This window comes from Pan paniscus, chromosome 2, assembly GCF_029289425.2.
Source record: "Pan paniscus chromosome 2, NHGRI_mPanPan1-v2.0_pri, whole genome shotgun sequence".
NCBI lineage: Eukaryota > Metazoa > Chordata > Mammalia > Primates > Hominidae > Pan > Pan paniscus.
The window spans coordinates 186,087,317-186,101,642 of NC_085926.1; the positions used below are offsets into that span (position 1 = coordinate 186,087,317).

Sequence of the window (14,326 nt, forward strand, 5' to 3'; positions counted from 1 at the left end):
CCCAAAGTGATAGGATTACAGGCATGAGCCACCACGCCCCACCTAACTCTGCTCATAATGCAATGTTTCATCTGGGCAATGCCCTGCTCCTTTCTGAGTCTCACTTTTCTCACCTGAAAGAGGAGGTTACTGTTGATGACAGTGAACATTTAGGCTGTGCTGAGTTTTACACTAAGCATCCTGTCTCTAACTCTCCCAACACTCCCACAAGGCAGGTGCTATTATCCCCATTTTACTTTTGAGAAAATTAAGGCCTAAAGAAGTGAGAAAGCTTGTCCAAACCACTATAGCTCTTGGGCAAAGGCATTAGTGACCAATGTGTATTTGACTCCAAAGCCCAGGATGTTAGCCACAGTGCAGGGCTACTATCCTTTTATACAATCTGTCAGGCTTCTTCCATCCGTGGCATGTATTCATCTAATTTTATTAAATCTTTATTGAGTTTCCACTTAGGTGCCTTGCACTGTTCTGGGCATTATCCCAGTACTCAATTTAGAGCAAAGAGTAAGACACACACAACAACGATCTCTTGGTGCTTACACGCTGCTGCAGGTGTGTGAAGGAGGCAGATAAAGGAACACTTAAACAAGAGGGACTGATAAGTAACCCAAGGGAGGAGTCACAAAGGGCATTCTGACTGTGAGTGAGTGGGGAAGGACTCTGGGAGTTAAGTTTAAGCTGAGATCTGAGTGACAAGGAGGCCACCTTGTAGAAGTTGGGGGAAGAGCACTGCAGGCAGTGGAGACGGTCAATGCAAAGGTCAAGGCTGTGAAGTGGGAAGGAGTTTGTGTTTGAGGAACAGAAGGAGACTGATGTGCTGGCAGGATGTGGGCTGCAGGGGAAGAAGCAGGAGAAAAGAACAGGGACTAGCAGGTGGTGGTAAGTGAGAGACCTGAGCTTCTTAGACCTGAGTCCGGATGTGATGGGTTATGTGTTACAGGCATCTTTCCAGCTGCTGTGGGGGGAACCTGATAGTAAAAGGGAGGCAAGGGTAGAAGCAAGAAGGTTAGGCGAGACTTTTACCGTAATTCAGGTGAGATGTGGTGGTAACTTTGACTGGGGCATAGAAGTTGGGCAGGAGAGGTAAGTTTGGGGCATGTTTGGGAGTGATTGTCTATAGGATCTCAAGTGTGATTTCCTTCAGAGAAATGCTGAGCTAAATGGGCAGGAATCTGGGAGACTCAGAGGGAAATGAAAATAGGTGCCCTGGGGGGTTGCCCAGATAAGCAGCTGGCGTTCCAAGACCGAAGAGTATCTGTTTCTCACCCCTCTCCCATTTAGTTTCTAACCTTGAGCTTTGGGCCAATGCACAGAGGACGGTGGCTTCCTGCCTTTGGCTTCCCAGCTGAGAGCTGTTGGAACGTCCCAAAATAAGCCCTGCAGAATGTGCAGCTTCCTTCGCTCTCCCTGGGTATTTCTGTAAAACATTCTTTCCCACCAAGAATGAGGAACGTTCAGAGTGATGCTGACTTTATGGGCTGTATTTAACATGTTGTTTTTTCATAATGTGTTGTCTGTTCATGCAGAGATTTCTGTCTCCTGTAAACTCCCTGGTAAGGAATCTTCAATCTCCATGTGAGATGGGTCTGGAAGGCTCAGTGGCAGCCCAGAAGAGCTGGGGTTTGAAAGCCTCTCCTTGTCTTGAGGACTGGACTGCGGTCCAAGGGCACCTACCAGCCCTCTTTTTTCATTTACATTTGAATTCAGCTGCTGGCCTTTGGCAGTTCCCTGTAATTCCTTTTAACAGGCTGGGCTTTCCTGCAGATACTTCATTTTTCAGGTCTTGGAGAAGTTAGGTAGTGGCTGAATCAGGTAGAGAATCCAAAATTCTGACCAAGCCCCATCCTCTAGCCATCAGGCCAAAGCAACTTAGCTTGTGACCTCATCCTCCTGGGTATCCCGTGGCAATCTTATACTATAATCAGCCTAAGCCCAGAGATGCTCAGAGATCATACACTAAGTCATCTAAAACTCATTTCTGAGGCTTTCTCATGCGCCCCTCTTGCAGTCTGTAGTTACCAGGTTTTCAAATAATTAGCATAATCTCTTAAAAACAGTGTTTTGTTATTGCTCATTCGAGTTTCTTCTAAAATTTCTTTTATATTACCTATTCATTGAGTCGACAAACATTTATTGAGTTCTTACTGTATGCCAGGCATTGTGCTAGGTGCTGGGGATTGATTCAAAGATAATTTGGAGGCGTATGGAAGGGGAGTGGATAATTACAGCACAGTGAGATAAGTGCTATAATAGGGGGATATATAAAGAGCCAGAAATAGCACTATGAATAACATCTTTGAACAAATTGCCTTCTTTTTTCCTTTTGGATTATTCCCTTATGTATATTGCCCAAAGTGGGATTACTGGGTCATTTAAAAGATGAAAACAATTTGGCACAAAAAGATGTAATGACTTGCCTGGGGAATACAGCTCAATTTTCAACAGAGAAAGAAAAAATTGTTGACAAATCCAGATTTAGATCACTTTACCAGGAAGATGGGGCAGTTTTTATACTACCCTTTCAACATGGTGGCTTTTAGGGGTGGGGTGGGGGGGATTTATTCTAAACATGTTAGCCTGCATGTAGGAATCACACGTCCTCATATTTAATCTCACAACTTGATTGTTCTCACAAGAACCTAGCTGTATACATATTATCATTTCCATTTTACAAATGAAGAAACTGCACCCTTGATAAAAGGAAGTAAGTTGCTCAAAATTCCATAGTTAATAAGTGTAGAATCCAAGGGTCAAGCACAGTTCCTTTTATTCTTTGACTCTATCCCGTTCCCCATGCTGTGTTTACCAATTGAGGGTACCTGTGCTCTAGCCAGGGCCTGGAATTTAATATTTAATGAGTCACGGAGGCTCTTAAGATGATGGTCAGGCTCTATGAAATAGGTGTAGATTTTCTTACCTCCGAAGTCATAGCCAGGGAACAATGTCTTTCTGTATATTGACCTGAAGGGACCCAAGGGCCCATTATTCCTGACCCTGGCTCAGGTGCTGAAAGGCTATTTGCATAGCCCTACCGTTAGAGCACAGAATCCCAAGTAAAGCTGAAACCATGCCACAGTTTTGCTGTGAAACATTTATTACTTTTCTAGTACTTAACAGTATTAAGTAAAAACTCCTGCCCCTGGTATCCAGGACCTGTCATAAATGGACACCAACATCGGTCCACTGTGGGTCCATGTGGGTCCTTGATGCTCCTGCTTACATATCTTTAAATCAAACACATTTCCTACCAACCCCCAGATATATCTTGCACTTTCTCACCTTCATGCCTTAGCACATGCCTTTCCTTTAGCCTGAGATAACCTCTCCAGTCTTCATTCATGGAACTCCCAATCCTCCTGTGAACTTCTGCGCAGACGCCATCTTGGGAAGGGAATAATCCTTGATCACCACCTGCTCTCCCATCCATTAGAAGTGATCTCTGTGTTCTCTGTTCTGCTAACTCAACCACAGTTAGCTGTGAGGCAATAGAGTACAAATGTATGCTGCTTATGAGCATGGGATCTGGATTTGAATCCCGGCTGTGATACTTCCTCACTGTCAGTTAACTTGCTTGAGCCTGAGTTTTCCCATCTGCCAGATGGGTGTGATAGAATAGGTGCTCCCCCTGAAAGCCACCATGTTAACAGGAGTAGTATAAAAATGGTCTTATTCTCCCGGTGAGGTCACGTAAATCTGGAATCGTCAACAATTTTCCTTTCCTTTGTTGTCATGACTTTTTTTTATGACATCACCTCATGTCACCGTGTGGTATGAAAATTTGCATTGTTACCTGTGCTTCTTCTGTGGCACTTTTCCTCCCTTACTTGATGTCTTATCTCTCCTTCTAGACTGGGAGCTCTTCAAGGGCAGGGAGGGCATTGCATCTTTGAAGGCCTTGACATATGGATACTGCTACAAAGTTTCCTTTAAGGGAAAGGAGGATTCCATACAACCTAAGTGGTGACATCAGCACAGGCTCATTACTAATCTCATGTCACGAGGTTTCAGGCCTGGCTGAGAACTCTGTGAGCTCTGTGATGTTGAGCTTCAGGCACATAGAGTACAAGCTGGGTAGGCCTCTGGCTCCTGCTTAAGAGACAGCAGAAAGGCTGGATGGAGCCTGTCTCCAGACCAGCTTCTTCTGATTCAAGGAGTTGGGTGGGACTGGCAGTTCACTGAAGGCAGAGTGGTAGTCCTGCTTGGAACGTGAAACTTTGTTTCTTTCCTGGGCCTTCCAGTGGGTCTGTTATGTTGGTGAGAGTTTCAGACCTAGAGGAAAGGGTCACTGAAGGTATGGGTTAAGAGCAACTCTGAAATCCACCTGCCCCCCGACTTCTCTGTGAGTGGGGCCACAGGGAGAAGATCCCTTCATAGGTAGCTCCCCTACCCTTGCTATGCTTGGAAACTGACCATGGAAGGGGATTCATTTCTTAAAGGGATAGGGCTACCATTTAACTTTCTATTGTGTCACTTCCCGAAACGCAACACCTATGGCTTAAGATCCAAGTGCTTTAGAACATGAGATACAAGGTCTTCCAGGCTCTGGCTGCCGCATCCCTTTCCAGGCGTGTGTCCCACCACATTCCTCTGCATCCTCTGTCACTGGCCTCACCAGATTAGTCACTTTCTCTGAGAACACCCTGAACTCATCCTTCTCAAGGCCTTTGCACATCGTGTTCCCTGAGCCTATTTTTCTCCTCCTCATCCGTGGAAATCCTCTTGGGTGTTCAGGCATCGTTTAGAAGTCACATCATCTGCAGAGAACTTTTAGACCCTCAAAAGGACGTTGCATGTACTCGTGCTTTTCTACGCTTTTCATTCTGTCTTTTGTGTTCCAGTGTGTCCCCCACTGAGGCTCTTCGACACCCCTAGGCATGTCCAACTCAGCACCTACACCTGCTAGGTCCACACACTGTGTTATCCAAGACAGAAGGCGTTAGCAAACCTCTCTTTGGTGCGCCCCTGAATGCAGAAAGCATGTGACATTCTGTTAACTAACAGTTGTGCCAGAGTGGTTTCTATAGCCCATACTGGGGTTCCCATGATTTGTTTGCTCATGAGCCCGGCCATTCGAATTGGTTTTGAATTGGTCTGATATCAGCTAATTAATTGTTAACCCTTTTCAGGTTTGTTTCCCACATACCAGTAGGTGTCTGCTTAGTGCCAGGGTTCTGAGCTTTTTATTTCACTTAAGAATATAACAGCAAGGTAGAATTCAGGAAAGATTTACTTGCTGTTCATGTGAACTTTTAAAAAAATAGTTTGAAATGTAGGCTTTGTGTTTATCCCAAAGCTCCCGGAAATATGAAAATAGCAGGAGTTTTAAAGGTCTATTTCCACCTCTGGAGGAAGAACTGTCCATATTATAGTTGTAATTATAAATTAATAAAGCCTGTGTCATGAAACTTGATTTTGAACGCCTGTGTTCAAATCCTGGCTTTACCACTTACTAGCCTAGAGATATTGGATGAGCGTCTAACTTCTCCGTTCCTCAGTTTCTTCAGTGTTCAATTGGGAAATTTTTCTTATGGTTGATGGAAAGTTTAAATAAGGTCTTGGATATGAAACTGGGATTTTATTAGTGTGTGTGTTTCAAAATGTGCATTTGGAGGCCATTTAAAAATAGCATTTCCAAAAAGTTTGCTTTTAAAGCAAAATACTTAGATATATAAATTTTTATGAATTTTTTTTCAAATGATAAAATAAATGAGTTTACAGTCAGGAGACATACAGTATCTAACAAACTTAGGGAATATGCTTGGCTTACAAGACGTGGTTTTAGTCCACATAAATTAGAATCACAGAACTATAGGCTTTGAGAAATTATAAAGGCCTTGGAAGGGGTGAACGTGAATTAGTGCATATTGTATGCAGGCTTTGTGCCATACGTGCTAGATATGGGATCCCAGGAAATGGTTGCATACACCTTGTTGGGTAGATGATATTAACCCTGTTTTGCAGACAGAGAAACCTGAGCTTTGAGAAAATCCTTTACACAAGTCCAATATCAAAGTCTGGAACTTCAAACTGCACTCCTGATGGCTTCTAGAAATCCTTTCCATTTACAGATATGACAAGACTTGCTTTCACATTGTTGATTTTTTTTTTTTTTATCCTCTCTTTCTCTGTCTCTGGGGGCAGCACTAATTCAGGGCCAGATAGAACTGTGAAAATCTGCAGTGTTGATGTCACATAACTTGTTTAATGAATCTAGATTAGTGTCTTGACTTTTCCTGCCAAGAATCTGCTCATAAAGTGTCTTGTTTTGAGCTCCTTTAACTGTACTCATTCATCAGCCTTTACTTATTTTCTTCTCTTTTGGAGAGATACTTGCCATTGCCCATAATGTTTGAGGTCAGGAGTATATTTGAAGAGGGCTTTATATTTTCTTAAAAAAATACAGGTGGAAAATCAAGTTTATCAGCTATTTCATACCATCTTCTTCTGCCATTTATGGGCAACATGTGGAAGAGGTGGCGGGGGGCTGGGAGTTTGGAGTAATGTGTCTCATCTTGAATTTGTCGCTGACCAGGGAAAATACTCAGGGCCAACTCCATCATTCCCTTTTGGGAATTCAGTGTCTTCAGCTGTAAAGAGTGAGGGCACTACTAGGTGATTCCTAAGATTTAAAATTCTGCATGTTTTGTGGTGTCAAAACCATCAATTTCTGGTGAGCTGCGTGATCCTGCAGCTGTTTCTCTGATACTTTTCAATCTTTAGATTTAATCTATTCAACAATGTATAATTTTTTAAAGGGAAGCTTTTATAGATACTTCTGAACTATAACGGGGTGGGGGGGATAAATGGATGTTAAAAAATAGAAAACAACCAATTAAATAGTATATAGCATGTAATTCTCCTTGGAAACTTACCACGAAATTGAGAAGCACTTTAACAACTGGTAATTTAAATTGCGTTTGAACTCTGCTAATGGTTTGTTTGCATGGGAACTTCAATCATTTCACAGTGGTTCTTTAGCAAAGCTGCTTGTTCCCTTTATGGAAAAGAAGAAAAATTATTAAAAGAGAAGTTGGCTGTGGAAAACGGAGACCACTTTCATTTGTGCCTGGAGGGAAGCTGGAGAGTGTGAGTGAGACTCCCTCAGGGCCAAGGGTGGAGAGCTCTTCCTTTGAGTGAAGTTTAAAAATCTGGGAAGTCAGATGCCCTTTGCTGCTGTTGTAGAAACTGTTGTGATTTGTATCTCTCTCTGCAAGGAGAAGCTTTGGTTTTACGCAGCTTGCGGGTGAGGGTAGGGACAACCTTTTTCGTTTGTTTTATGAAATTGCATTGTTCACAGGTCTAATGTTGGCTTCCTAACAACCCATTTCTCAGTAAGTTTGAAATTATGCCTCTCTCTCCTTTCAGTGGAAATGGCTTTCAGAATTCCAATGTCCTTGAAGACCACTAGGTCTCAGGAAACTCCTTGCTTTTCTGGGCTGATCTTGATTATACTCCATTTTGCCTACTTAATTTCTGTCTGCTGTTGAGGTTACTGGGAGAGCGTTGAAATAGGTGTTCGAGGCCTGGATTTGTAAGTCCTGGTTTGGCTCTAGGTGTGACTCATGTGACCAAGCACAAGTCCCTCTGCCCAGTGTGTTTTGTTGTCCTTTGTCAAAGCAAGCAGTCACTTGATCCAGTGGATCAAGTGGCTCCTGAAGAGTCACCTCCTTACCCAGGCCACCGGGTTCTCTTGTCAGTTGGAAATATTGAGGTGGGTCATTTAAAAAATCCCTCCCAACTTTGAACTTGGAATTGTTTTGTACACAAAACAATTGTATGATTGGCTAGGTAATGTTTACAGTGACAACAATGAAATGGGCATGGTAGTTTCTCTGGTATGTGGATTTCTCCTGCATACATGAAAGACAAGTTTTATAACAGCCCTTGCCTTGGGATACTTGTCTGTTGGCATACATACTGTGTAATCATTAGCAAAACAATAATAGTTTCTAATGAAATAAAACCTGTAATAAGGGCTGTATTAGGCTATTCTAGCATTGCCATAAAGAAATATCTGAGGCTCGGTAATCTATAAGAAAGAAGGTGTAATTGGGCCATGGTTCTGCAGTCTGTATAAGGGTGGCACTGGCATCTGCTTGGCTTCTGGGAAGACCTCAGGGAGCTTTTACTCATGGCTGAAGGCAAAGGAGGAGCAGGTGTCTCAGATGGCAAAAGCAGGAGCAAGAGAGGGAGTAGGCAGAGGAGTTGCCACACACTTTTAAATGACCAGATATCATGAGAACGCACTCGTGATCGTGAGGACAGCACCAAGGGGATGGGCTAAACCATTCATGAGAAATCCGCCCCTATCATCCAATCACCTCCACAGGCCCCACCTCCAACAGCAGGCATTACAACTCAACATGAAATTCAGAGAGGACACATATCCAAATGATACCAAGGACGGCTTACTGGGAAATGTCAAGATTGTTTATCCCTCTGCTGCTCACTGATTCTCACTTTTCAGGCAAGGAAACTAAAGTTCAAAGAACACTAGGTCCTATAGTTAGAAATTTGTCTCCAAACTCATATTCCTTTTCTTTTTTTATTTGGTATAGTTTAGGTTTCTCTGTTAATTTTTTTCTTCCCTACAATTTGAGTATCTGACTGACTTACCTCTTTCACCTCCATTATTAAGATGAAGCTGTTTTCCCAGGAGAACTAGGAGAGCTGACATATGAACACTGAGGCATCAGCATTCTCTTTCCCCATCATTCTGAGTCAAATTAGTGAAATAAGAGTGCCAGGATCTGACTAGGAGTTTAGGAGGTATAGAAGTAAACCACGGCCCAGTCAGAGACTTTATAAACCTGGGAATTTCTGAAGCTGGTTAAGACCCTAGAGATACATAAGCAACACCCTTCTGTTTTTCATAGGTGGGAACTTTGAGGCTCAGAGACAGAGCAGAAGACAGAACCTGGTCATCTGATTCCCTGTGTTCTGCTTTTTCTTGTTCCACTGGACGCTCATCAGAGGGAAGATCTTTTTCCTCAATTGGTGAGTCCCGCACACAAAAAGAATACATTTGCCTTTTAAAATCAATGTATATGTTTTAATGAGTTTTAAACATCAGTGTTTTCCACTTAAAGTATGGCCATCAGTAACTAGGATGCATTAAGAATAAGAGAAGAACTGAAATGCCCTTTCTTCTTTCTTGAGTTGCTTTTATGGCAATAGACAATATATAATCATGCTAATAAAATGTGTGGCAAAGCAAAGGCAGAGCTCAGCTCTTGGAAGGTGGTAGCATGGACCTTGGAGGAAAATTTGGAGTAACGATGATTTCAGGTTGCCAGCAATTGTATTGCCTCCTTCTTTCTCATTTGGCATGGAAGAAAGTGTTCATGAAATGGAAAGACCAAAATGAAAATGTCACTGAACAGTGTTTGGGCATTTACAAGGAAAGAAAGCAATATTATTGAGTGTCTCTTGTTTGCCCTTGTGCAAAGTGCTGCTTCTTTTGTGATCTCATTTCATTTTACTTATTTATTTTTTTGAGATGGAGTCTTGCTCTGTTGCCCATTCTGGGGTGCAGTGGTGCAATCTTGGCTCACTGCAACCTCCACCTCCCAGGTTCAAGCGATTCTCCTGCCTCAGCCTCCCGAGCAGCTGGGACTACAGGCACATACCACCATGCCTGGCTAATTTTTGTATTTTCAGTAGAGATGGGGTTTCACCATGATGGCCAGGCTGGTCTTGAACTCCTGACCTCAGGTAATCCACCCGCCTCAGCCTCCCAAATTGCTGGGATTATAGGTGTGAGCCACTGCGCCTGGCCTCATTTTATTTTTATAACAACTCTTTGGGGCAGGGCAGGCTAAATTTGCTTAGGCAAAGGGTGTGAGCCTTTGTTTTAAAGGGCCTGCTAGAGCTACAGCAGGATGTGAGTGCAAATCCTGTTATGTGCTCAGAAAGGAGAATTGTGACCAGGTAAGGTAAACTTTCCCTTGTGTTTTGGCGTAGCTCTGTACTTAATGGGTAGAGTAGAACATTATGTTCTAAAAAATCGGGGTGGTAAAAAGAATCAACAGTGTGGAATACCCTGGGCTCTAAGGAAAGCTGAGGAAATTAGTAAGGGAATTCTGGGTGCAACTTCCACTTAGGATCCTGATTCGATGGTCCCCATTGGCTGAGGCCAATTCATATATGCCCCCAGCATTGGCTTTGTACTGAGTAATTAATACACCTTGACATATTTGTGGTGTAGTTTTCCAAAACAGAGATGATGCCATTGTGATTGAAAAAAAACTAACTTCATTTAAAATTGTGACTGAGTTTATAGATGTGTTTTGTCTCTCTGTCTTTTCTTAATCAGTGTATCTTAAAAGTACAACTGACTGTGTGCCTATTGATCTATATCACATAAAAGGCTGGAAACCACTGGTTTGATGCTTAAACCTTAGTGTCTGTTAAAATTTCAAACATGATCTGGAATATATTCCCCCTAGCATACGTTTAAGTATCAAATGAAAAATCTTTGTCACCTCCTCTATGTCTTGAGTTTTTTCAGTGTTTATAATTAAACTGTGATAAGTCTGAAGCTTTGCACTTGGACTTAAAAAAATCAAGTGTGTAATGATAGAAAGGGAGAGATTTCCTTAACAGGAGCAGACTGGAAGAGACTTTTATTTATTTATTTATTTATTTTATTTTTATTTTTTATTTATTTATTATTATTATACTTTAAGTTTTAGGGTACCTGTGCACAATGTGCAGGTTAGTTACATATGTATACATGTGCCATGCTGGTGTGCTGCACCCACTAACTCGTCATCTAGCATTGGGTGTATCTCCTAATGCTATCCCTCCCCCCTCCCCCCACCCCACAACAGTCCCCAAAGTGTGATGTTCCCCTTCCTGTGTCCATGTGTTCTCATTGTTCAATTCCCACCTATGAGCAGACTGGAAGAGACTTAGAAGTTTTTGTTGTTCATAAGCTAAATATGAGCCAACAGTGGCTTTTGTTGGGAGTGGCTTCCGAAATGCTGATGCAGCCTTCGCCTGCGTTTAATAGAGTATGGCATCTAGAACGAAGTGGGTGGGTGATTCTGCAAACCTAGAACACCTGGAAACTGGCAAGTGCAGAGGTCATGTGAGCCTCAGGCACAGTTTGAACAGGACTCTAGCTCTGTTTTTCTGCAGCGCTTCTTGCTCTGCCCTTTTTTGTGCCTGGGCTTCATCCTTGGAATGTTTTACCTCATGGGTCATGAGACGGCTGCCTGCTGAAACCCAAACTATAGATATCCCTCTTCCCATTTAGGGGAAAGAGCCTGGTTTGCTATATTCTCATAGGCTTGGCTGACTGTATATTTCTGAACCAGTCATTGAAGCCAAGAGAATGGGATTATGCTAATATAAACCACTGTTCTCCTGAAACTGAATTTGGACATAGTCCCATCCAAACCTCATGGTACTTACACAGTGGAGAAGAGGTGGCCCCTCAAAGGAATATCTGGGTGCTGTTAGGAGAGGGAGAGAGGACTGGAAGCTCCATGGGCAACCACAGGCCTTCTGTAAACCTCTTTAGCCCCCCTGTCAGAGACCCTCTAGAGAGCCGGGCTTTAGTTCCTGCCTCACCTTCTGAAAAGGCATCAGCCAGCTGGACTGCCTACACGAGGATGCTGAGAGGACCAGGAATGATGGCCAACCAAGAACTGTTACGGGAATGAGACCATGGATTCTGCTGCAAGATTCTGGGACACACGTGCTCATGGCCATCAAGAACATAGAACCTGGGCAGGACAGGGACAGCATTGCTTGTTCATGTGTGTGTCTCCAGAGTCTGCTGGGGTCTCTGGCATGGGATAGGTGCTGCATGAATTTTCATGGATAGAATAAATCTGAATGAAGTGAGGGTCCCTTTCCCAAAGGGTGTTCTATCGGGCATTGGCTGACTCTGTTAGGGAGTATAGGAATTGTAGCACAGATGAAGCCAGACTACGTGATTTAATGAGAATGAAACAAATGACTGGACAAGCTGGGCATCGTGGCTCATATCTGTAATCCCAGTGCTTTGGGGGGCCACGGCAGGAAGATCGATTGAGGCCAGGATTTTGAGACCAGCCTGGGCAATGTGGCAAGACCCTGTCTCTACAACTAAACAAACAAAATCCCAAATGACTGGACAGAAAGAGGCTTTTGACTTAAGAAGTTTGTGAGGGCATAAAAAGACAGTGAGTATGGTGGGATGCCCTAACAGAAGTCCTGACAAGTATGAGATGTGCAACCCTAGAAAAACAACATCCCTTCACCCTTATTTTTTTGATCTGAGAATTAGGAACAATAATCATTGCCCTGCCTACCTCTCATGTTTGCTTAGAGCAAGTGCATTGTTAAATGCCAGCCTGTTTTGTAAACTATAAAGTGTGGTTCCTGTGTGATACATTATTACAGTTGTCTTCTTCCTTAAAGACTCATCTTGAATATAAAGAAAAAGACAATGTAAGTTCAGTGCCCAGCACAGCATCGGGAACATTAGACATGCTCAGCGTATGCCCTTCCTGCCAACATTGCACCTCTTCCTCCTCCGGGTTGGATGGGCACTAACTTGTCCTCAGTCCTGCAGCTAGATCTGCAACTTTGCTTAATGATGCAGGTTAAAATTGAAATAGAATTATGTATTACTATTTTTCACATTCATTTTTGCCTGAGACAGGAGGTGGAGGGTGGTAAATTAAGAAACCCGGGAAGCTCAGTGCTTGAGAGACCCCATAGAAGCTACAGTCTAGCCCATTTGGCTTCTTACTTTGTTAGATTAGATAATCACACCTGCTGCTCCAGGCGTGACTAGCCCAGTGGGAGTCAGGAAGGAAATTATTTCCCTCTGTTGATACCAGTTTACAATTGCCGACTGTCGCCAAGGGCTTTCAGTTTTAATATTTCCTCTTTGGTCCTCAGAAGTATCAGGTATTAGTCTCTGCCGGAAGCAAAGCATTGGTCACTTCCGTCAGAGGTGGATGTCTTGGCTGTCTATAATTCCTCAGTCAGGTGCTTTCTGGGCATGTGTGAGCATTTGCTCAGCTAGCTTTTATTGCTTGTATGTTATTTGCTTCAAAAATTACAAGAAGATTTGTCGGGTCTGAGCAGTGACCTATCCAGTCCCCTGAAACTCTATGGTTCTTCATGTAACCCAGGGATGTCTTGTAGGAGGTATGTTTGCTGTCCACGAAAGTAAAAAGTAGTGGTATCTCTTTCTCTCTTTTGCTTCCTTCCTCCTAATTCCACATTCTCCTATTTCTTGGCTTCTGGCACAGTGGAGATACCTCTACTCTACATTAGGCATGGCCTTAGGGGATCCGAATTCTCAGGTCTTCCTCAATGAGTTGCTGTGTGGTAGACAGCATCTGAAGTTTGAATGGATAGAGAGACCTTTGTAGATTGTGGCCAAATATTTACACCTGGTTCATAGAGTATGTGTTTGCTGCCCTGATCTCAGTGTTGGTCTGGGTGTTAGTGAACCTCATGATCTTTAGGAAACCATGTGAATTAGGCTTAGTCCCTGACCTTGAGAGGCTTAGTTAGGGAAAAAGACAAACATATAAAAGAGAAATACACATTAGAAACATATTCTTTTTTTTTTTTGAGATGGAGTCTCATTCTGTTGCCAGGCCAGAGTGCAGTGGTGCGATCTTGGCTCACTGCAACCTCCGCCTCCGGGATTCAAGAGATCCTCTTGCCTTAGCTTCCCGAGTAGCTGGGACTACAGGTGCGTGCCGCCACGCCCAGCTAATTTTTGTATTTTTAGTAGAGACAGGGTTTCACCATATTGGCCAGAATGGTCTTGATCTCCTGACCTCATGATCTGCCCACCTTGGCCTCCCAAAGTGCTGGGATTACAAGAAACATATTCTTTATGGTACACATTTATTAATCACCAGATATGTTTCAGGCCTTACGCTGAGTGCTTGGGAAATTGAGGTAAATTATAGTTTCAGATCTCATGGGGCGTGGATGAAGAGTTGGGAGAAAGAAAAAAATAGGCCAGGCGTAGCGGCTTATGCCTGTAATCCCGGCACTTTGGGAGGCTGAGGCAGGCAGATCACCTGAGGTCGGGAGTTCAAGACCAGACTGACCAACATGGAGAAGCCTCATCTCTACTAGAAATACAAAATTAGCCGGGCATGGTGGTGCATGCCTCTAATCCCAGCTACTCGGGAGGCTGAGGCAGGAGAATTGCTTGAACCCAGGAGGCGGAGGTTGCGGTGAGCTGAGATCGCACCATTGCACTCCGGCCTGGGCAACAACAGCAAAACTCTGTCTCAGAAAAAAAAGAAAAAAAGCATTGATTAATATTATCTCACAGTTTCTGAAATTTGGGAGCAGCTTG

The 14,326-nt window shown here is 43.3% G+C and overlaps 1 protein-coding gene across 10 annotated transcripts in view; it reads left to right on the forward strand.

Annotated features, from left to right (window-relative positions):
• The window catches only part of LPP (LIM domain containing preferred translocation partner in lipoma), a 738,130-nt gene that overhangs the window by 64,861 nt on the left and 658,943 nt on the right, over nt 1-14,326 (forward strand). For 8 of the 10 annotated variants that reach the window (XM_034957879.3, XM_014344489.5, XM_063603018.1 and 5 more), the window contains one exon: nt 8,877-8,997. The exons of the other annotated variants lie outside the window; for them this stretch is intronic. The gene's annotated coding sequence lies outside the window, so the exon portion shown is untranslated. The remainder of the gene's footprint in view (nt 1-8,876; nt 8,998-14,326) is intronic. 10 annotated transcript variants of the gene reach the window in all.